At 45.1% G+C, this 23,830-nt stretch overlaps 1 protein-coding gene and 1 pseudogene across 2 annotated transcripts in view; one reads left to right on the forward strand and one right to left on the reverse strand.

Annotated features, from left to right (window-relative positions):
• SEMA5A (semaphorin 5A) overlaps positions 1-23,830 on the forward strand; it is a 317,265-nt gene that overhangs the window by 87,484 nt on the left and 205,951 nt on the right. The gene's annotated exons all lie outside the window — the stretch shown is intronic.
• Positions 12,321-12,659, reverse strand: LOC101532856 (large ribosomal subunit protein eL37-like; annotated as a pseudogene).

Genomic DNA, 23,830 nt, shown 5'->3' on the forward strand with positions numbered 1-23,830 from the left:
CTTTTAAGCGTAAGTGTTTTTGCTAGATACCAGCTGATTTCCTTGAGCTGTACCATATCTCAGAAGTGCACTGATTCACAGAGAGAATGAAAGCTGCACAGGTAGAACAACAGAAGTCATTTTCGGTGTCTTTTTTTTTTTAAAGGTTTCTTTATTTTTATTGGAAAGGCAGCTTTCCAGAGAGAAGGACAGACAGACAGAAAGATCTTCCATTCACCAGTTCACTCTCAAGATGGCCTCAGTGGCTAGAGCTGAGCTGATCCGAAGGCAGGAACGAGGAGCCTCCTCCCAGCTGCCTCGTGAGTGCACGGTCCCAAAGGCGTTGGACCATCTGCTTCTTTCCCAGGCCATAAGCAGGGAGCTGGATGGGAAATGGAGCAGCTGGGACACAATCTGGCGCCTGTGTGGGATGTGAGTGCTTGAAGGTGGAGCGTTAGCCTGCTGAACCACAGTGCTGGCCTCTGGATGTCCTTTCTGAAAGGCTAAATTTGCTGCATACATGTCGGCCCCAGAAAAAGAGAAAGCTGTTTCTTGTGTCCCTGCTGTCAGTGCACATCAGAGCCCACCTGGGATCTACCTGCCCCTTGTACAGCTGCACTCAGGAGACACGTGAGCGCACAGTTTATGCTCGTGCTCGCCTTCGCCCTGAACTCAGAGTGCGACCTTGCCCTCCCAGGACAGCCCTTTCACTGATGCTGTATCCCTGGCCTTTGCTCTTGCTTTGTCAGTGAAGCACACACTCAGAGCAGCACCTACCTCGGTTGTCCTGCACTGTGTCATGGATGTTTACGATGCTTGTGATTGGAACCTTTGTTAGCACTGACAGATGGCTCTGGGAACTTGCTACCCCAGTGTTTGTCCTTATCAGTGTCGGGCATATTTGATGTGCTCTTATGACTTAGTAGTATCTTAAAACCCCTGCAGTCACTCTTCTTAAGGTGCTTGCACTTTGGTGTGCTGACTGTGTTTGAGAACTGTGGAGGACAGTTCATGTCAGGAAGGGAGGACCCTGCTGTGGTGTAGTTGCCAGCACATAGCAAGGCTTTTCCTGCAGTCCTTGGACGGCGCCTGAGTTACAGCTGCAACCACATGCTGCTGCTGCTGGGTAAGGGTTCTAGAAATGGAGCCCAGGCCCTTACTCTGCTGTATCCTACATGCACGAAGTTTAGAATGGAGTGGTTGGAATTGCCATGATACAATTCAATAGAAATTGGAGCTGATGTGTTCAGATGCGAAGGGTGAGGCTTTTGTGTTGGAATTGGAGTCCTTAGGTGAGCTCTAACCAATGGGGAATCCTGGAACAGGTCTTCATGGAACACTGGTTTACCAGCACCTGCATCTTGCATGTGGCGTTCTCCTGATGGATTCATTCCCACGTTTTAAGTCCCTCAGTCTGTGGTCACATGTTTTGCAGCAGCCTGAGTTTGGTGAGCAATGGATTCTTGCAAACAATGCTTGGGAAGCAAAGTTCATGAGGATCTGAGCAGCTCTGATAGTAGTGATCAGGCCAGGAAGTAGATGGAAAATTTCTTAAGAGCAAAGACTGTGATAATGTAAGCAGTTGAATTGAACCTTCATGACCATGCTTGTTTTTGTGACTTTAAAATCTACCAGATATAGTGGTCTGTGCCAGCTTTGTAGATTACAGTAAGGTGAATCACAGAGCCCTGTGTCTTTGTTGTCAAATTATTTGGGTAGTTGAGAAGAGTAATACTCAAGATTTGAGAAAGACATATTCAGGTGGTAAGTTTAGAAATGTTTATGAAGCCAAGAGCTGTGTGTAAGTGGCATGGATAGTCTGCATGTGGAGTATCTAGTGGGATCACATATTGAGGTTACAGCATCTAACATTAGAAAATAGTCTTTGATAGACTATTGCCACTGAATTGTATCCAAAGTGTTTTATTGATGGTAGTGAAAATTCATGTGGGTGAAATGTTGAAGCACCAATGTCTTAAAATAATACAGTGGAGGATTTAACTGCTAACTGTAAATCACCTCTCTTGTTCTCTGTGTGGCAAAATCGAATCTGTAGTTAGAACACTGTGCAATGACTGTACCAGGCTTCCTGGTTCAGGAGCTGAGAAGTTTCTGTGCTCAGACTCTGGCCTTACCCAGTGTGTTTTTCTCCTCGCAGTGTATGCTGCTTCCCGTGCAGTTAGGGTTTTCTTCCTTGGCACTCCTGACATCTTAGATTGGAAATTTCTCCCTCTGGGAGGCTGTAGGATATTTATTGGCTTTCTGACTTCTACCCAATAACTATGGGTAGCATCTGCTGGCTGCGACGGTCAACATTGTCCCTGGACTGTGTAAAAAACTCCTGTGGAAGGAGAATAAAATGCATGGTTTTGAACTGCCCACATAATTGCTCCTTACTCAGTTGACCAAGTGTGGGTGTACTTGTGTAAACATAAATCTTTGAGAAAACGCTGTTGGACTTGAAGCATTAAATGTTCACATTGACTTTGACACTATTCTTGACGTCCTAGGCAATAGCTTGCACCTAGAATGTGGAGGAAAGAACCCTGGAAGTGAGTCAAAACACGGCTCTCTGCCTTCCCAGAAGGTTGTGCACCAGCTGGATATAATCACGGAGTGGTGTGGACCTGTCAGTGATGAGTGATGGCTTTGGGGTTCATCCAGCACTCACCATGGCCGACATGGGTGGAATGGGTCAAGTGCTGCCCCCGCTTAACTTCTGTCTTCCTTAACCATTGCTATACTCCATTCCCAACACTTTTTCTCTCATTTGTAAATTAATGGGCTCATGGGTTTTAAGGTGAGAGAGAGGAACGGATCCCATCTGTGGATGAAAGCTGCTTTGGAGAGCATTTTCAGCTTGCTTTAGCATACTTCGTCCACCATTTCACAGAGAAGGAAGTTGTATGACAGTGGAGGAGCCCCAGGTCTGTATCTTCGAGCCGAGTGAGAGCCATCTAATGCCCATGCTGGCACTGCTGAGTGTTATGTGAATGTGGGAGATGCTCTCATGTAGAGGGAGGCTGTCAGCCAGTGGATGAATGACAGTGAGGCCGAACATAGCCACTTGGATTTCATATGTGTTCTGTGGGGCCAGTAATACATGTATTTTCCACTTTATTTGAAGGAAAACTCCACCTAATTTGCTTAGAGCAAGCATTTGGAAGGACTTTTTCCTTATTGCCTTTTGACACTTGGTTAGAACCAAAAGGGGAGAGAAATGGAGAAAACTGCACAGGGCTGGGCTGTTAGAGGGCGTGCTCATTTTTTAGTTTCTATCACATGCCTCGAGTTACACTGGGCTCCCCAAGCCGCCTTTGCTCATGATTAGTCCTCTGGATGTGCTGGAATCTTTGATTTCCTTTCTTTCTGGGGGCTGTTAATTTGTGTCCCCGAGACCCCTCTGAGGCCGGACTCTTTACATGTCTGCTCAGTGATCACAGTTGCTGGATTAGCAAAGAGCGACCCCAGAGGACACGCAGTGAAGTTTCTAGGACTGGTGCAAACCATCTTTTATTCTGGCCAACGGCTTTCTAACTTTCTGGAATGAAGCTCCCTCCAAGGAGGCCATGTTTCAATAGCTGTTTCGTGGTAATAGCTACATCTGCCTAGGAGTTACTAGGTAAGAGTATATTGGAAATATGCTGTGCTTTGTTTGAGCTGAGTCAGATATTTGTCAGCTTAAATATCCATCGTGTCTTGGGCCACTCAGACCCTGCCTTTGATTTGGGTCAACTACTCTGAATTTTGGGAATCATACAGAAAGTAAGGTTTATCCAGAATGGAGTGGCTGGCTGAGGACAGGACAGGAAGTGGACAAAGTCAGTCTGGGCCAACAATCCCAACTGGTGTGTGCAGAAACTGCCACTGGGAGGAGACTTGACGGAGGAGCTTGGGAAACAGAACAGAACTGGACAACAACCCCAAGTAAATGTAGACAACAAATAATTTCAGTGAATGGATCCAATGGACATTGGGAGGGTGACATCATCCTTGGTTCAGTGAAATCAACAGCATTTCAGAACTATCCGAGCCACTTGGACAGAACTCTCAGAATATGTACACATTGAGACTCTGGGTTGATGTGAGGTGGCGGTTCCTCATCCCTGGGTACTGGGACGAGTGGAAAGTCATGAGTGGTTTTCCCCTTTGCTTCTTCCCTTCCACCAGGAACAGCAAGAAGAAATGGCAAATTGGGAAGCAATGAATTCAACCAATTTTCCCTAAACCTTGATCATTCCCACCCTGATCAACCATGTAATAATTATTTTTTAAAATAAAATAAATAATAAAAAGAAAGTAAGATCTATATGTGAGATGGTGTGGTAGTTATAGAGCAACCATCTGTGGCTGCCCCATGCAGTCATGTTATTTTACTTGGTCATGACAGGAACCCTGCAAGGTCAAGGGCTCTTGGTTCTGTTGAGTGGGTAAAGCTGAGCGACGACTTTCCAAAGACAGAATTGTGAGGCACTGCTGCATTCCTGTATCTGCTAGCTCAAAGCTGACACTCTAGGACTGGAAAGATGACTAACAATTTGAATCCCTTGATAGTGAATGATGCCTATGGCTGGTGTTTCCTGCTTCTGGTAGGTTTTGCTGGGGTTTTAGAAAAGCTGTTGGCCTGTGCGGTGGCTCAGGTGGCTAATCTTTGGCCTTATAAGTGCCAACAGTTTGTATGGGCACTGGGTCATGTCCTGGCTACTCTACTCCTGATCCAGCTCTCTGCTTATGTGCCTGGGAAAATGGAGGATGGCCCAAAGTCCTGGCAGGGTGGGGAGTAATGGGGGATGCCTATTCTTATGGGAGACCTGGACAGAGCTTCAGAGTCCTGCTTCTGCCTGGTCCAGCCCTAGCTACCATGGCTGATTAGGAAGTCTCTCCTGCTCTCTCTCCCTCTGTAACTCTGCCTTTCAAATCAATCAATCAATCTTTGAGGCTGGTGCAATGGCGCAGCTGGCTAATCATTCATCTGTAAGTGCCAGCATCACATGTGGCTGCTGGTTAGTGTCCTGGCTGCTTTACCTTCCATCCAACTTCCTACTTTGGGCCCAGGAAAGCAGTGGACAATGGCCCCAAAACCATGGGACCTTGCATCTGTATGGGAGACCCAGAGGTGCCTGGTTTCAGGTTGGCTTGGCTCCAGCCATTGCAGCTTTGGGGGAGTGCACCAGCAGATGGAAGATCTTTCTGTTTCTCCTTTCTCTAAAATCTGCCTTTCCAAAATTAAATAAATAAATCTTATGAGGAAAAAAGGACATTCTGTCTTCCTGCATTTGTATGGAGATTATAGTTAGAGTTGGCCATCAGTGCTTTCCTATTGCAACTTGTGGAAAGTGGAAGAATCGGTTGAGCCGATGACTCCTTAATACTCGTGAATAGACCTATTTTCATCTGTTTATACTTATGCAAGGTTTGTGCTATTTAGAGTGCTGGATATAGATCTGTGTCATCAAATCTAACCCAAGCGGCATCTTTTTCTTTTATGCTCATTTAGGGAAGCTATATTGCATAGGCATCAGTTGAAAGAGCTGGAGAAAAACCGTCATCTTAGATGAAAGTAATTTCCTTTTACATATCGTTGAGTTGCTAGATCTTGAATATAGCTGAGTAGTTTTCCCTATCGTATGCTTCATTTATTTTGAACAAAATTAGTTTTGTTCAGTAGTATCCTTTGAAGTCCCCAATATTATTAAAATGAAAGATGATGATTATAATAACATCTGTTTATGCGTATAATATGTTTTTCTAAAATAATTGCATGATCCATTTTCATTTCACGATGACAGAGTTGGTGTCCTTTTAGCTCTTACCCAGTTAACCAGGAAACACAAGAGATGATAATTATGAATTAGGTTCCCCTGGACAGGAAAAAAAATTTTCAGAGATATTCCCTGGCTGCCTTTTCAGATGAGTTCCATCCTGGAGTTACAGGGGTTTGGGATGGCTGTTTTGAAGCACATCTTTTTTGTGTTGTGTGGAATTCTTTGACGTGACCAGAGGTGAACTTTTGAAGGTTATATTGTTGTGAAAATTGAAGAAACAGAAATATTCAGAAACACTGTGGTTATAAAACCTGACTTCTGTTAAATAAAGAGTTTTGTTGCCATATGTTACAGGGACGTTGCAGAAATAATGTAGCTTTGGATGTTCAGCAGGCTCTGAATGTGTAGCAATTAAGTTTCTGCATTCAAGTCAGTGACTTGAAGGATTCATCTGTCTCCTCTCCTGTAGCCTTCTTTCTTCTACCTCCTTCAGACACATGCTAGCTGGCCTTACCACTCCTTCCAATTTATACTCTTCCTGGTATTAAGCTTGCTTTGGTAAGTGCTGCTGGTGTGTGATGGAAGACTTTGTCCCAGGCTGTCAGTGTGTGCCCCTGAAGCCTCGGGTGCTCCTTGGGTGAGACTTTCAGAACCCACTGAGTTCTTTCTCACTGTTTTTCATCCTCATCTCCATATTTCTAGTTGACTCTGTGTTGCATGCATGTTATGCTATCTCTGTGCTGTGGATGGTAGGCAGGGTCCTTACTCTTTCTCCAGAGTTTTCTCCTGGCAATTTCATGAATACTCTGTTCTGTGGCTTCAATGCTGATTAGCTGTGGTTCTCATTTTCCTGGGAACTTACCATTGTTACCAGTGTCTCCTTCATTCTTGCTCCTGGAGCTCATGCCTGACCTCGCATGCATTCACCTTGTGAGGACAGATTGTTTTGTCCCTGGCCGTGCTCATCCTTGCGGGCTGTTTGCGGGAGCTGCGGTAAAACACCACAACAGGCTGCTGATGGATCCGTCTGTGAATGCTTCACTGTGACGATGAAGCGTTTTTAAAAGGAAGTAATAAAAATGGGAACAGTCCCGTTTAGAAAAGTAATACAGTGATAGAGGCATAACAGTAAAGACAACTTAGAGATTTTTATAGGCATGGATGAAAGCCTAAAGAGTGTAAGGAGGTATTAGAAATAGCTGCTCTAGAGATCACGTGGATAGTGTTTCCGGTAAAAGGATACTCTGGGAGCTGATGGACAGAACTAGTTGCACGGACCTGCTGAGGACAAGCAAAAGGGAAGGATGAAGGAAAGGCCTGTCTGGAATACCCAGCCTGTTGATTCCTGTTCCTTAAAGAATCTCATTTCACAGATCACCTCATGTAATCTAGCAAGGATCTAGACCCTCTCCTGCAAAGACAAACTCTTGTTCTGACCGTTGCGGCAGCAACTTGACCTTGGCCTCAGTTTATCATCCTTTGTGCTGGGGTCTTTTCTCCTCTTGGCGTATTTCATGTCAATTTTCTGGTTTGATGCAAATGTGATTCATCCTTATTTACCCCTTTCCAGTTATTTCCTTGTTGGTAACTGGTTTAATTCTTTGAATCGGGGATAAGCTATCCTCTTGACAGTGGGTTGAGATGTGGTGCATGGATGCTGTGAGTGCTGAATGTGAGCTGGTCTGGGCCTGCGTGAGTGACATGTGGGTGTGTGATCAGGTGCATCCTCAGGTAATTTGGTGCTGAGAGGATGTGGGTTGGGATTATTAGCTTCAATGATCTGAATTCAGATAGTGTAGTTAAGGTACAGAATACATATGCAAAGCCTGTCTTAGCCATCTGCCTTAACTCAGTGCCTGAGCTAAGTGATGTCCGGTTAGAGACTTACTCAACTCCAGAGCCCCTGAAAGTTATCAGAGATGTAATAGAGAACATGCTTTCCATTATGCAATCCTTGGACCGTGAGTGTGTGTGTGTGTGTGTGATAGCTTAGTCTGCATGAAGACTGAAAATAATTTTTACAGTGTTGCTGTATGCTATTTTATTTATGGTTACATAGTGTATATCATTTTTCAAATTATCACAGAAAAAAATGAGAAAAGCCTTTTTTGAAAAAAAGGTTCAGATGGAACTTGTCATTCGCTGTAATTCAAGAATACAGTGGGTAGGTGGAGTATACACTGCCTCAGAAATGCTGGCGGCACAGCGGTGCTGTTCACCTGCACATTGTCTTATTATTTGTAAATCACAAAAGAGGACCTGGATGCTTTTGTAAGATGAAAGACAAATGCAACAAAAATCTTAATCCTGGAGAAATCAGGCAGTAAGACTGCCCAAGGAAATTGAATCAAATAATTTGAAAAGGTGACGCAAGAGAGGACCCAGCTCATTGGAACTTACATATAATCAAAGAAAAGTTACTGTGCATATTATATTTTTTAAATGATCTTAATCTTTCTGTAGTATGATGTGATGACAATGATGATGTAATTTTAGTTTTCTGGGTAGCTCCAGAGACCAAATGATTTCTTTTGTCCAGTTACTAACCTGTTATTCACATCCTTTCTTTTATGTAATAAAATAAAGGTACTAGAAAATAAAATTTCTAACATTAATTTTTAATTGAGTTTCTAAAATTCTGACAAAGACAGCAAAAGGCATTGATTTTTTTCTCGGTGTTGTATTTTTATGAGTATTTTCATAAGGAGTTACATAGTTCTTTTGAAAATTGGAATTGATTTGTGTCTGACTATAGATAAAAAAGGAATGCCAAGTAAAGGCTAGGATATCCATCTGTCTATCTATACACACACACATACATACATATTAAACAATGTAGAGAGTGTGAGAGCAAGCTTGCCCCTCTGCTGATTCTGTTTCCAGAGACCTGTCCCGGGCTTGGCTCAAAGCTGGATGCCAGGGGTTCAGTGCAGGTCTCTTACATGTTGGCACTACCCTTCGAGGTATGTCTTCATGAGAAATCAGAGACCAGTAGGGAACCGCAGTTTTCCAAAGCTGTTTGGAGAGTCCTGAGTTCTGGATTTGGGGACTTGGGAGTTGTCGCTGAGACGCTGGTGATCGTGACAGCCCCTCAGGTCTGTCGTCCTGGAGGGATGTGAGCTGGGAATGTCTGAAGGCAGCCAGTCAGCACACACACTGCATCCCTTTATAGGTGTGGGTGGAGAAGGCTGGCACTGGGGTGGCGCAGCAAAGCATACATAGCAGGAGAGAGGGATGGCATGGTTGCAGTTCTGGTCCAACCATGAAGTAACGATTTGACCAGTCACTAAGGTAGTTGTTAAAAAAGTTTCTTATCACCTGGACCAGTCACTTAGATGAGCAGGTGTGCCAGGAGAGGGTTTGATCCCCAATGCTGACAGGTGTAACCTGGATGCTAAATTTCACTCTGAGGCCAGGACTCAGGAGTGCTCAGTGGTAACCTTGGCTTTCTTGTTGAGTCAGCCATGTGTCTTAACTGATGGATTAAAATAAAAACAAAACTTGCTCTTTGTCACACAAAATCTGCTTGAGGATGGCTTAGGGTACCAAGGGACCATTGAAGAGCAGCCAGTTAACAAGAGGACTCCCAGGTTTTGGTTTCAGAATCACTGCCAACTATGCCAATGGCTTCTCCTCTCGGGTTCTCAGTTTCCCTGTATGTAAAAGCAAAAGGTTGCAGTGCTTTCAGTGGTTTTAAAGCCATGCTTGAAATGGCCCCAGATTTTGTATAAACTACACTAGGGGTAAGGAGGGCTGGGCTCAAAGCTTCTGAAAGTAATGTTCCACTGTTAGGTGAAAAGTTGAAAATCAGACTTGATGTTTCTGGAGCTCTTTGGAACTCTGTGTATCTATTTTTGAAAATATAATTGGAATGTAAGATCACTTGAACTATTTTTGATTTGGAGTGGCCACCACATGGAGTGGTTTAGAAATCCAGGGTTCACATCTCGGCTCAGATATTTAGGGATCATCACTCTAGGCTTGGCTCTCCCCTCCCCGCCCTCTCCCGTCGTTTCATTCCTACTCCTCTCTCCGCCTCCCATCTCCCTTGCCCTCTGTCCATCTCCATGCTTTTTAAAGACTTATTTATTTTTATTTGAAAGATATATTTTACAGAGAAAGAAAGAGAGAGATTTTCGATTTGCTGGTTCACTTCTTGGACGGTCTGGTCAGAGGTGGGCCGATCTGAATTCAAGAGCTTCTTCCGGGGCTCTCACAGGAGTGCAGGGCCCCAGGAGCTTCTTCCGGGGCTCTCACAGGAGTGCAGGGCCCCAGGAGCTTCTTCCGGGGCTCCCACAGGAGTGCAGGGCCCCAGGACCTGAGCCATTTTCTGTGACCTTTCCAGGCGATACACAGGGAACCGAACAGCTGGCTGTGAACCAGCACTCTTATGGGATTCCAGCACCACAGGCACAAGATAGCCTACTATGCCACTGTGCCAGGCCCTCGCCATGCTTCTTGATGTCCCCACTCCTCAGTCCCATCTGTGACATGAGAATAATGTTGGCAATCACTGTGTTACGAGGATATGAAATAGTTATACTCAGGCGTAGCCCCTATTAAGCACCATGAATGAATGGAATAAATGTGGACTTGTCTTTTGGAACGTCTGTTTCATAAGATCATAGGGGAAATTACTGTAATTTGTAAACACTTTAAGTATGTCCTGAATGTCCAGTATGCTTAAAACTTGGCTTACATTGGTAACCTATGAATTTACATGGTTGGAACATCTCATTTCAAGGAGACAACTTGACCAAGTTGTACGTGCACAGATTCCAGAGGAGTGCACATCTAATGTAGTTAAAGCTAGGTGCTGCAGCAATGTAGTCGGCTCCTGTTTACAGTGGGGTTTGATGGTGCTGGAGCCCAGTACAGGATTAGAGGAGTCTGTGCTGTTGGTGGGTGGGTAGGGAGGTTTGTAGCTCTTAGTGAGTGCTGCGATGGTGATGAAATGGCAGTGAAGGTGATGTTGCTGCTGCTGCTGGTGGTGGTGGTGATGGTTGTGGTTCTGGTGGTGACGGTGGTAAGACAGGACTGCACACCCTGTTCTTTTCAAGGGTCTCTCTTGCTAAATGCCTATCATCCGGTCCTTGATGGCAGGGACAAGAAATGACTCTTTGGACTTAGTAGCAAGGGACAGAACACTGTGAGGGCTTCTGGGAACTGAGGGAGTTTTTCTCTCGTCTTCATTGCTGAGCACTGTGTTCAGAAGCATGTTTGGTTTTAATGTGTCGTCATCTGTGATATTTGAACAAAGTAGCCGGGAAGCAAAAGGGTGGGGCCAAGATCCACTTCTCTGGGAGCTCCTGGTTACTGTGCAGGCTTTGGACATGGATTCGATGAAGACTTAACTTGATAATCAGGGAAATAAGATTGTTGGTCAATGCCAGTGACATCCCCCAAAGCACTGGGTGGGATCCTGCCTGGGGCAGGTGCTGTGGTATGGCCAGTAAAGTTGCTGCCTCTGGTGCTGGTGTCCCTTATGGGCTGCGGTTCAAGTCCTAGACGCTCCACTTTCAACCCAACTCGTGCCTGATGTGTCCGGGCAAGCAGTGCAAGATGGTCCAGGTTCCTGGGCAGTTGTGGTCACCAGAAGACCCAGAAGAAGCTGCTGGCTCCTGGCTTTGGACCAGCCCAGCTCCAACTGTTATGGCTATGTGAGAAGTAAGGAGAGAACAAGCAGGTGAAAGGCATCTTCATCCCTTCCTCTCTCTCTAACCCTGCCTTAGATAACCTTTTTTACAAGTTATCCAAGGTCACAGTAATGCTAAGGTTGATAGTATTCCCTGTTCTAGAATCACTTGCTTTCCATTCTCTGTTTTCCATGACCATAACTTCTTACATTTTCTGCAAGACCTGTTTGAATTACATCTGCTACGTGAAACCTGGAGTTGGTCTGACTTCTTTTAGTATCCTTGCTATGCAGTCTCTTGACTGAATCTTGTAATTTGTGTGAGCGATCCACACATCTGCTGAATTTTGAACATGTTTTGTCAGTTCTTCCAAGGCAACTTCTGTGTTTCTTCTTCCTCATTTGCCTTTTCGCTCTTTAACACTTGGGAAAGTTTGTTTGAATTATTTTAGAATTGTAGTCTAGTGCTGAGCATAATTTACTTATTCATTAAGTATCTAATGCTTAAATTTTGTACTTGCTGCATTTACAGAACTCCATATTTTCTTGATGTCCATGATTTTCATCAAAGAGAAAATAACAGTATTGTCCCTGAAAAACGTATCTCTCTGGATTTGAATATTGACATGAATGCAGTTTGTTTCATGTTTGAGAAAATGATCTCAACCTTCTACTTTTCTAAGCTTTGTTACATTTATTTCTTTTTTGGTAAATCTAGAGTAAGATCTAATTAGACTGTTCCTGCTGGTTAAACTTCTAGAAGCCTGGGTTGCTTTTGTGTAATATATTGGAAATGAACACCAGTTCTGCTGCGGCACTAACTGTGAGTACCGGGTTGTCCTGAGGAAGCATTTTGATCTTGCTGCTGTCGGTGTGGAGGTCTGAGTGGTTACACAACTGCTGTTTCTAGCAACTGCGTTCCTGCTTCTATTTTTTTTTTTTCAGTTTTTAAAACCAAAATATTTATTGCCTAATTGTTGGAATTCTTCTCAAGATGAACTGGATGCGGCCACAGCTGCCCTCTTGGGTTTAGGCGTACCTTCACGGAGTCCATGTCTGAACCTGCGGTACACGATTTTGAGGTGTCTCATCCGCCCGGTCCCCGTGCTGTTGCGTCTTTTAGCCTTCGCGCTCCAGTTCTACTTCCTCTTGCGCTTGGCAGGGTAGCCGCACTTGCCGCAGGTGGACTTCCGCAGGTAGTAGGCCTTGGAGCCGCAGCGGCCGCACAGCATGTGCGTCTTGTTGCGAAGCTTCCCGAACGACCACGTTCCCGTCCTCATTTTGCCTCTACGGCCGAGACCAGAAAGCGCGTTCCTGCTTCTAACTCATGAAGCAGGAGCTGAGCAGCAGCGACGTCATCCTCCAGCAAGTGGAAACCCTGAATGCGTGGATAAAGAGAGGTCTCAGATAGTCGCCACATGTCAGTCCTTTGTGCTGCCCGGTGGTGTTCCTTTCCTTGGCTGGTGTGGCTGTAGAAGATGCACCTGCTGAGCCTGCTCCATGGGTGAGTGGGTCACCTGTGTTACACACGCTTCTGATCCACACACATCTTCCACGTAGTGACTCAGTGCAGAACTGAATGGATGCTGTGAAAGAGAATCACACTTACTGGCTGTCCACTCTCGCAAGGGGTCACAGACGCTAAGTCTCTGCTAGCAGCAGCCAGGGTGCCCTCTGGCCATACTTGGAACACACTTTGTAGTTCTTCCTCGCCTTGCAGCCGTGGAGGGAGCAGCCTGTTCTCCTTTGGCTCACTGAGAAAGACACCTTACAGAGCTGAAGTTACTCAGCCAGGGTGCTTCCCTCTGTGTTTGACTCAGAATGTGTGTATCATTCATTAAGGAAAGAAGTACTGTCCTGCAACATCTAAAGACTGGACTGTAAATGCTGTGTCAAGTTCAGAAGGGTGCTGCCTCCTGCATGGCGATTTGGAGGGTGAAGGTAGAATCCATGGCTAGCGATGCCATGAATAGTTTTCACAAGGGTCCATGGTCCAAATAGTGGGACCGGTGGCATCTGGGGCCTCAGGGGGTCTGTTGGGTGGAGCCGTTGTTCACTGCTACTCCCCTGCTCAGGAAGGACACGGAGGCGGTAGCAGGCAGGCTAAACTCTCTGCTTTGTGTCCTGACGTGTACAGACACAGTCTTGGGGATCATTCCTGGAGCTGGCTGCTTGGGCCTGTTGTTGCTTGCTGGGATAAAGTAGTGAATTTCTTGCTTAACATTCTGTAACTCTGAACATTGCTTGCAAGCCACATGGCTCCTCATTAGCTGAGTGAGAACTTACTCTGGAGGGCTGGCTACCTTGTATTTACCCTCTCTTTGGGTGGCTGGATTATCCGTTCTGGAATCTAATACCCGTGCACAGGGCAGCAGACAGTGTACTACTGGTTCACCACCTGCTGGGTTAGGCTCCTCCAGCCGCTGCCTCATGTGAGCTAGCCTGAGACAGTGCGCCTGCAGTCTTGATGTTTGTTTCTTCATTAGTGGCTTGCTTTCCTCTTGATCTCAAAACCCAAGTTATTAGATATCGGTCTAATCACGATCTTTGTTGCCTTAAAGTGTGTGTCCAATGGGACGCTGAAATGATCTTTACAAGAGAACTTTCTCCTCATTCATCTTTGCAAATGTACATTGCAAAATGATTGGGTGACATAAGGCTTTCGTGGTCTCACATTATACACTTGAGCTGTCTATGAGTTGTTTGGCCTTGGTGGAAAGATTGATGGCCTGTATTAGAACGTTATGGGCAACCACACTGCAATTTGGAACCTCTTTTTCTGTTTCACATAAATAGAGTGTAGAGTGCTGTGTTCACCCACTTGACTTTATGACTTTGATTAAAAGAAGTCATTGCTATCGTCTACTTGGTTTAACCTCCTGGCAAGCAGCTGATGAAAACATACGTCAGTCTAGTGCAGGGGGACCTGACAGCTTTGGATTTTACTTGTGGTTGGAGTTGTAGGCGTCATACATCCTCTATTGCTAGGAAATCATCAGTGGAATGTGAGTGTGGCTTAGTACTTGTGTGTAAGCACTGTAGGATTTTATACCGAGTTCTTCACCCCGTCAGCATTACTCAGCAGGGGGGCTGTGTGTACACAGCCTCTGTTCTCTCTTGTTCTGATCTTGCGTCTCGTTAAGTCAGTTGTACAGCCTAGACCTCTGAGGGTGGGCAGGCAGTATTCAGCAAGGAGGATAGACTCATTTTTCAAGAGTATGAGATGACTTAGAATGACAGATTCCGATCTTCACTGGAATGTGACAGCAGGTGTGTGTTAGTCGTGTGCTGGTCAGTGTGAGATGATGCATGTGAGAATTCAATATTCTCATCTTCACAGCAGCTGATAGGAAAAGCACAATAGTGTCCCTGCTCTGTAATGAGGCACTTGAGCTTCGGAGAAGTGAGGTAGCGTGCTCCAGCTCACCCAGCTAGCAAGGGCAGGGATTTGAACTTGAGATGCCTAAAGGGAATCTGTACTTCCAAATCACGCCTTGTACTTCTTACTCTTAATCATGGGCATTGACCATTTCGAAGTGCTAATCTCCTTTGCGTTCTGCCTTGCCAGGGTGTTATGTGATTGAGGTTTCATGTTACGGGCAGAATGTGTGGTCCTGTCACGGTTCTGAGATGCTGATCACAATCTGATCATTCTTCTGATCATGGGTAGACAAAGTCAGAAACACTGGCTGACATATGGCACTAGACCCTTTGTGCTCACTGATATATAGTAGGATGTACAGTAGCATAGCCGGACACTTGGCTCTTGGGGAGTATATGTGTAGGCGCTTTGGGGAACCGCAGGTGCAGTGGACCCACCTTGATGTCTGCTGGTCGTCTGTCCTCTGCTGCTGAAGAATGACCCATACTGAAAATAGTTTGTTAGTGGCCCTCACTCTCTCACCTTGGACAAAATCTTGGCAATGAATAGACCTGTTTGTTTAATAAGTGTGGGATGAGGATTATGGGTAGTCACAGGAATTATTTCAGAGTTTAAGTGCCACATACGTTGGAGACTAGAATGAGTTCTTGGGCTTGGAGCCAGATCAGTGCTAATGTAATTAAACATAGTGAAAATAAATAATATTCAATTATGGGGCAATTTATGAAGATAATCTAGATTATAGAATGATCTATAATAAGAAATAATGTAAGATGTCAAAGTAATTGTCAGTTGTTTCATGAATACTAGGGGACACTGAAAAATTGAATAAATTTTCATGTGTAGCAGTTGGAAACACACAGTTTCTTCATGATACGTGTTTTCTTGAACTTTGAAGAAAGCTATTTATTTGGAAGGTAGAGGTACAGAGGCAGGAAACGAGAGGGGAAGATCTTCCACCTGCTGTTGATTCCCCGATGGTAAGTCGCTGCCGGGACCATGAATTCTCCTGGGGTCCATGAACTTTGTGAAGTCTTCATATGGGAACAAGCTAGCTAGAAAGCTGGTACGTGTCAGTGAGAAAATTTGCTTCGAGCTTGAAGTACTGAATAAGAATGCCAGTTTCTATATGTAGCAGTGTCTGACCTCCTGGTTCCATCGATGCTGGGACACTGAGAACCTGCACAAAGGAAAAGTTCTAGATAGGGAGAGGCCTCCTCTTGCTGTGGAAGCTCCCCAGATAACACTAATGGTTCTCCTTTCCCGTAAGTTGACATGTGCCCTCAGTGCACTCCATCCTGCTCCTGTCGGAACCAACATCCCAGAAACGCGGTAGCCCAAGTTGACAGTTGGAATCCTCTCTTGACGTGAGATTTAAGTTAATATCCCATAAAATTTACTTTTTTGAAAATTGTCAGGTTGTTTAAGTTGAACTTTTGACTGCTGGTGACTTGGTGGTTTTTCAGTCAGACAGATGTGAGTTCAAGTCTCAGCACTCCCTTATGACTGACTGATAACTGTGGCTAGAAGGTTGACTTCTCTGAATTAGTTTCTTTTCCTCTAAGTATCTGATTCACAGACTTACATGGTTTCTGCCGAAGTTGTTCATGTCACTACACGCAGAAGGTGTAAATCTCTGTGTGGGCAAATGTGGAAATTGGCAGACACAGCCTGCCTGCAGGGCTACCCGCTGGAAGCTGGCACGCACAGCACAGTAGATCTTCCAGGTCATAGGCCGTGCCAGCCTCCACTGTGCTGCATCTTGTCTGTTAGCGCAAGATTGCATGTACAGTGAGCAAGCAGTTTCCTGTCTGTAACCTTCCTTGTTCTAATCAGAATCACTATTAACCCCTGGAGAAAAAGATTGGACAATAAACTGCACTCTGAAAGGGTTATGGTTTCCTGTTTTATCGTCAGTTGATCGGTGGAGGATATGGCAAGATGAGAAGATGGAAGAGCACTTCACCTCTGGCTTCATTTAGAGTTACGAGTGGCCACCACAGTGTGCATCATTTAGTCTGGAATTTGATGCTGCCTGGTGATACATACATACATATGTATACATATACACACACATATATAGACACAAACACATGCTTCTGAAAGTTAAAGTATTTTTTAAAGATCTATTGTTTTTATTAGAAAGTCAGATATACAGAGAGGAGGAGAGACAGAGAGAAAGATCTCCCGTCCATTGATTTACTCCCCAAGCAGCTGCAACAGCTGGAGCTGAGCCAATACAAAGCCAGGAGCCCGGAGCCTTCTCTGTCTCCTACATAGGTGCAGGATGCTAAGGCTTGGGCTGTCCTTGACTGCTTTACCGGGCCACTGCTTTCCCAGGGAGCTGGATGAGAAGTGGGGCCACAGGGATTAGAACTGGCGCCCATATGGGATCCCAGTGTGTGCATGGCGAAAACTTTAGCTGCTAGACTACTGTGCCGGAAATACAGTGTTTTCTTTATGTTCCTCTTATCTTGCCTTGGTCAGTGACTTAATCATTGAGCTGTAAAGTTTTGTTTTTTTAATCTCATTTGAATTTTAGTTTTCTACTGTGAATGAATAGCACAACCTGCAGCCCACCCCTGGTTTCTGACAAGTTGGCCTGTCCTCTGGCTTTCCGCGTGGCCCAGCCCCCACGTTTGGGCAGGCCCACATGGACAGCAAGCTGCAGCAGATTCTCGGCACCTGGTGCTGTCAAGTGAGGGTGAGGCTTCGTGGGCGGTGATCTAGGGCTGACAAGATAAAAGAATCTGAGTCCTTTGAAAAAATGATGAAGAGCTGTCTTTGATACCCTTTCTGTTTTCTTGAGGTGTCTCCAAGCATGACCTTGAGGAACACATTTACAGAACCATAGCCTCACGGGGCGGCTTCAGGCCCACGGTGACAGAGAGTTGGTTAGGGCCTTCAGATCGCTGCTTCCTTGCATATCTTTTTACAGCTGTTTCTCAGCAAGAGAAACATTCTGTAATTACAGTAACCATACATGCTTATTTGCAACAAGCTTTTAGGGGCTGCACTCTCCAGGTATTCCAGCTCTGCGGAAGTGCATGTCTTAGCACACTGTAGTGATTGGGAACACTTTCCCCTTGATGCGAATCCAAGAAATGAAGATCCATCCATACTGTTGTATTGAAGAGTTGTCGAGCAGTTGTGGTGACCCCTTTGTTCTCAGTGTGCTGTGCTGATAAAAAATCATCACATCTTTATCGACTGAGAAAGACACAAAGACTGACTCCCTTTGTAGGTGGAAATAGTCTGTGCCTAACAGCTTGCTGAGTGGGAGCCTAGATTCCTAGGATTTGTGGCTGTCTAGTGCAGTATGAGAAAATGTGTGGGCATGCCCATGAACACACGTGTGTATATATGTACTTGTGCTGGTGCCCACCAAGGGTACACATGTACCAGAGTGTGTGTATGTGCTGCACGCACAGGTAGTGTGCTGTTGATGCACTTCATCTTGTGTCTTGAGCCTGAGATAATTTCCATTAAAATATTGTCATCTGCCTGCTACTTACCTCTGTAGATGCTCCTAGACTCATGATAGCTGTTTCCTTATAAATCCATTGTATTTGAATATATAAATATAATGCTTTTAATAACTGCTTTTAATAACCTTAAGTTATTCAATGTTAAAGTTGTAGAAATAAAACACTAGAATATTTCTGGTTTCCCTGGGTGGTCACAGGCCTGATGGGGGGCTGTATCTGCACAGTGCCTTGAGAGTAGGTTATACTGCGTGTCCGTTGCCCAGCAGAAAATACCAAGCCACAGTCCTCAGCGTGGTGACTATTCCATGTGCATTGGCTTTGAATGGAGCCATGAGCAGGCTTAGGTTGAGCCATTGTAAGTGGAGTTCATGTAGAGAAACTTCGAAGTTATGCTTGTTTAAAACAATAATTGTACAAATTGCTATATTTTAATATCGGTGTTTGTTGACAGTTGTGTTGAAAGTATGCATGGGTTTTGTTGTCTTCAGGCATGATGAGAGCAGACACAAAGTGCTGGTCCTGACCAAAAAGCCTTCTAGTCCTGGATCCTGGAAACAGGAGGCATGCCCCATGAAGTCTCGGAAAGTATCCCAGGCCATCGTTTGCAGATAGACGAGGGCAGAGCAGGACCCAGAGCTTTCTTGGGGTTGTTCTGGGAAGCAAGGGATGAAGAGGAATGTGGAGAGAATGAGCTCTGGTTGTGAGGATGAGCCTGGCTGTATGCTGCTGGCTCTGGGTGAATGAGGAGCGATGGGTTAGTGGGTGAGTTCCCTGAAGCAGGTGGCTGGGATATCGCTCCTGGCTGGTTGACAAGTCACCTGCCCATTTCCAGAAAGGAGCTGGTTCCAGGGAGGCTGGTCTCTCCTCCATCAAAGCCCAGGTGGGAAGGAGTCAAGAATCCTGAAAGTATGAAAAGGCACTCAGTACTACATTGCTTGATGAACCTCCTTTGGAGAATGTCCTAGAAATGAAATCCATGAGGTAACGAATGCCTTCCTGCGTGTGTTTATGTGCATATCCAACTGGAAGGGTGTGTTTTGCTAAGGAGCACAGCAACTGGCTCTCGAGTATGCTTTATAACTGGCGACTGTTAAAGCTGTACTGGGTTCCACAGGCCTGAAATGGACTTGACTGGACTTTGGTATAGCTAGCGCCGCCTACAGCTTCCCCATTTACTGTGGCTGTGGACTGTTACCTCCCCAGGAATGTCTGCCTGTGTGGTGCTGCCCACACAGGGAGGAAAGGGTCAGGTTTTACAGATGCCTATCATGGATTCACGGGGTCCACCCGTACTCCAAGTGTTCTCATCAGAACTGTCCACCTCCTGTGGGGATTCCCTGTTGTTTGGAGAACGCATGTAGGAAGCCAGACTGTGCCCTTTGCACATCCGTACCTTGGAGCCCTCCCTCCCTTAGTGCGGCTCTGTCTACTCTGCTTCCTGACATAGAAGGATACTCCCATTGCCTTATACTTGGGAGCCCGATCTGAACTGAATCTAAATATGTACATTAAAAATCTGGTCTCACTGGTTGATGCATAAAGTCAGCTTCACCCCCCTAGATTTTGAAAATAGAAGACTATTTTTAAAACTACATATACCACCTATAGGACTAAGCATAAAAAGTAAAAGCTGTTTTTTTTAGTTTGTTTTGGCCAAAAATTGAATTTTTCTACAAGTAAGTGGATGTCTACATTTCATCTTTTGTACCGCAGATCATTATTGAATTTATATATCAGTATGTAGAATTTTACAACATTGGTTTTGTAAGCTGCATAATACTTAATAGTATGGATATACCACAATTTATTGGATCTCATTACATGCAACTTTAGTTTTTCCATTTTAAACAAGTAAATGGGTTCGCTGCCTCTACTCAATATATTGTGCCATAGACTTTTTTATATTTCTTTGCCAAAAGTGAGTCTTAATTTCCAGGCCATTGACAGACTTCTTTGCTTATCAAAGCTCTTGTTTCTGCAACCTCCTCCCTTGTTAGTCTGACGCTTCTTTCCACTGTTGTTGGTTTGTTGCATGATTCATTGACTTAGCACATGCTTGGTGCTCTATCCACGCACGGAGTTCCATGGGCAGCGGAGCAGAGGGGAGGGATGAATAGAACACGGCTCTTTTAAGGCCAGCTTTCCAGTACAGCCTGGCAAGGGCTGTTGAGACCCCATATGTCTTCCAGCAGGTTCTCCAGATGGGACCTTGCTTCTTGTTGGGGTACACCGTCATTAGTACAGGGGCAGCCGGTGTCTGAGTGTACCACAGACGATGTCCTTGGCATTGGAGTGGCTGTGGGAAAACATTGCATCTGAGGAGGATGTGTGTGATGCATCTGATTCCATCAGGCTGTCTTCATCATGGCGAATACTTCTGTCTATGCAACGTTCTTTCATTCTTCACATTAACACAACTGTGGTGATTGCTTACATTTAAGATATTCTTTTTTAAGATTTATTTATTTTTATTGCAAAGTCAGATATACAGAGAGTAGGAGAGACAGAGGAAGATCTTCCATCTGCTTATTCACTCCCCAGGTGACCGCAACGGCTGGTGCCACACCAATCCAAAGCCAGGATCCAGAAACTTCCTCCAGGTCTGCCACGCAGGTGCAGGGTCCCAGGCTTTGGGCCATCCTCCACTGCTTTTCCAGGCCACAAGCAGGGAGCTGGATGGGAAGTGGGGCAGCCGGGATTGGAACTGGCACCCATATGGGATCCTGGCGCATTCAAGGTGAGGACTTTAACTGCTAGGCCACCATGATGGGCCCACCTTTAAGATATTCTTTTCCTTGTTTTTATTTGTAATAACTATTGATTTACTATATTACGTAATCTATGTATCTGAACATTTTTTTCTGATACTATGCTTCGCACAGCTCTTACCATTCTCTTCACTGTGCTACGATGGATTGTGAACCTCAGTAATCTCTCCATGGACTCCTGGATTCAGCCATACTCCTATGCCTGTTTCTTTGTAAGATCCCTGTGCAGCTACAGGGTTTTCTGGGGCTGTGCCAGCCCAATCTCATAGCTCTGCTTCAGTGGAAAAGTGCTTTGGTCACTTCTGATTGGGAGAAGCTCCTTTCCTCTAAGACTCATTTCCTACAGGATTTACAAGGCATTATTTTCCTGGATCTCGTCGTTTTTGTTTATTTATAAACATTTCTGTAGTAATGCCTTATGATTTGAAAATTGTTTCTTCAAAATATCTCATGTAGTTTTAGGCTGTCCCTTTTTTCTTTCTTTCCTAATGACCATATTACAGGTGATGGAGACATAAAGTTGATGATGGAGCTAAAAATTTGAACCCAGAGTCTGTGGGTCCAAATTGTGTTCTTAATGTCCATTTGGTATTCCCTGAAAGGTGCAGTAGACAGTTGTCAACCTGTTGCCTGCAAAAGGAAACATTCTGGTTTCCCGTAACAGTCCTTAACCTGCTTCATTGCTAGGGAATTATTGGTGATATTGATGCAATTTGTCATTCCTTTTTCTGGATTTATGTTTACGAATTACTTTTTTTTATTAATTATCCACCATCACACAGCTTTTACTGTTTTGAAATATGCAAGTTAGACCACTCAAGTATGGCTTTTTAACCATGAAGACCTTTATTGAAGTGCTACCTGTACCCTTTACCTATTCCGGGCAAATGAACTGAAAAGCCATTGTGTCTTCACGGACCATCGTGCTGTGTGCTCATCACCATGTGCTTCTGCGGCAGCTTCTGTATGGTCTCTGGTGACTGGCTGTTCACTGTGGGGTCGTGCTCACTTCAGGTTGTCCACAGAACCTCTTGTGAACTTTGCTAGAACCCCCAGTTGGTGGCCAAGGTAAAATGGACTAGAGTCTTTAACTGTGTCTGGAGGAAACAGTCTAAAGGTGTTGATGGATCAGCTGGACAAAGGTGTTCTGGAATTCCATCTGCACTGATATCTAGCCAGTTGGTGGATCCCATTTGCATGTGTCATACCATGTCATAGGTCCTGGGGTGTCAAGAGTATACAAAGTTGTGTACCCCAGTTGTTGCTGGGATTAAACACAATCATTGTGGTTCCCCTGTACAAAGATTCTTCCCTGGTGTTGAGATGAATGAGGACAAAGCCTCCCTCCCTGAAGTTTTTCTGTCTTTGACCTTATCATTGGTTTGTTGCTGTAGGGCGTTAGTCATAACTTCCCTTTAAAGGTACAGCATACACCCTTATCCATTTACTTGTGAGATAGGTTTCACTTTCTGGATTTTAATTAAGATGTACAACATGATACTATGATATAATTACACATGAGCAGAAGTTGTTGCAATTAGACGTGTATGTAAAGAAAATAATTAGAATTTAATTGAAAGGCTAAAAGAGACAGACATCTCCTGTCATCAGCCCGTAGAAGCTAAAGCTGGGTTATGCCAAAGCCAGGGCCTAAGAACTCAGTGGTAGCAAGGGACCAGTTCACAGCACCATCACCGCCTGATCCCCAGAGATCCATCGCAGGGACCTGGGACTGAGAGCAGAGCTGAGGCTCCTACCCAAGCACTGACACAGGATGTGGACATCTTAAGTGGTTTCTTAGCCTTTAGCCCAAATACCCAACCCAATAAACCTCAGAGGATGGACTACATAAAAGCAACATGAAATCCGTGAGCACAGCAGCAGAACGATTTCAAGGCTTTTCAAATGATGTAAAGAAGAACAGGTCGTAGAAGCTGTAACTGTACAAGACCTGACCTTCTGGGAGGCTTTTCTGGAGAGGTGACACTTGAGTGACATTTGAGTCATGTGGAGGAGAGCACCTAGTCCAGGGGACAGCCCATTTCCTCCTCAAGGTGGCTGGGGTGAAGAAGGAGGGCAAGCCAAATGTGTCCCTGGGTGTGGGGCTCCATGCTGCTGAGCAAATGTGGAGTTTACACACAATGCTGAGCCTGAAAAGATGCAGAGCTGGATGGGCCAGTCACAGAGCGGGGTTTGTTGGATTGGCTAGGGAGGATCAAGTGTTTGTGCTTTGGGAGGTTACAGAAAGAGCTGTAGGAGGGGCTTATGTAAAGAGAAAATGCTCCATCAGATTAGCTTCATGTAAAGAACCCTGTAGTTGTCACATGGACTTTTGGGGACATGCTTGGAAAGGCCAAAGAAGGAAGCTTGAGTCCAGATGAGCCCGAGTGTGGCTTCGAGGAGGATTTTCTGCCATGGAGTTGAGGGAAGGGAGCAGGTGTGCAGTGCACATTGTGGAGAAGAGATGATGAGAGCGTCATGTGGGAAAACAAACATGAAAATACCCTTGGCTGTGACCAGGAAGACTGGGGCAGGAAGCAGATTTGGAGATTGGGAAGGCCAGTGGTTTAGTGAGTCAGTTTGTGATAATTCTTTGTCTGAAGTGGAAGCGAGGAAGCAGCGGGGAGTTCAGTTTCTGATGCAGGTTGAGGCAGAGGTGTGAGTCAGCCAGTGTTCTTCAGTGTCCTGGGACTCAGTGAGGCCCTTCAGGGAGGATATGAAGGTGGACAGAGGAGGGGATGTGGCAGTAAGAGGACCGCTGTTTGTGTTCTTCCATCATTTGTTGGGTTAAAACTGGTCAGTGAGGTCACTGG

This window comes from Ochotona princeps, chromosome 23 (genome assembly GCF_030435755.1).
Source record: "Ochotona princeps isolate mOchPri1 chromosome 23, mOchPri1.hap1, whole genome shotgun sequence".
Classification (NCBI taxonomy): domain Eukaryota; kingdom Metazoa; phylum Chordata; class Mammalia; order Lagomorpha; family Ochotonidae; genus Ochotona; species Ochotona princeps.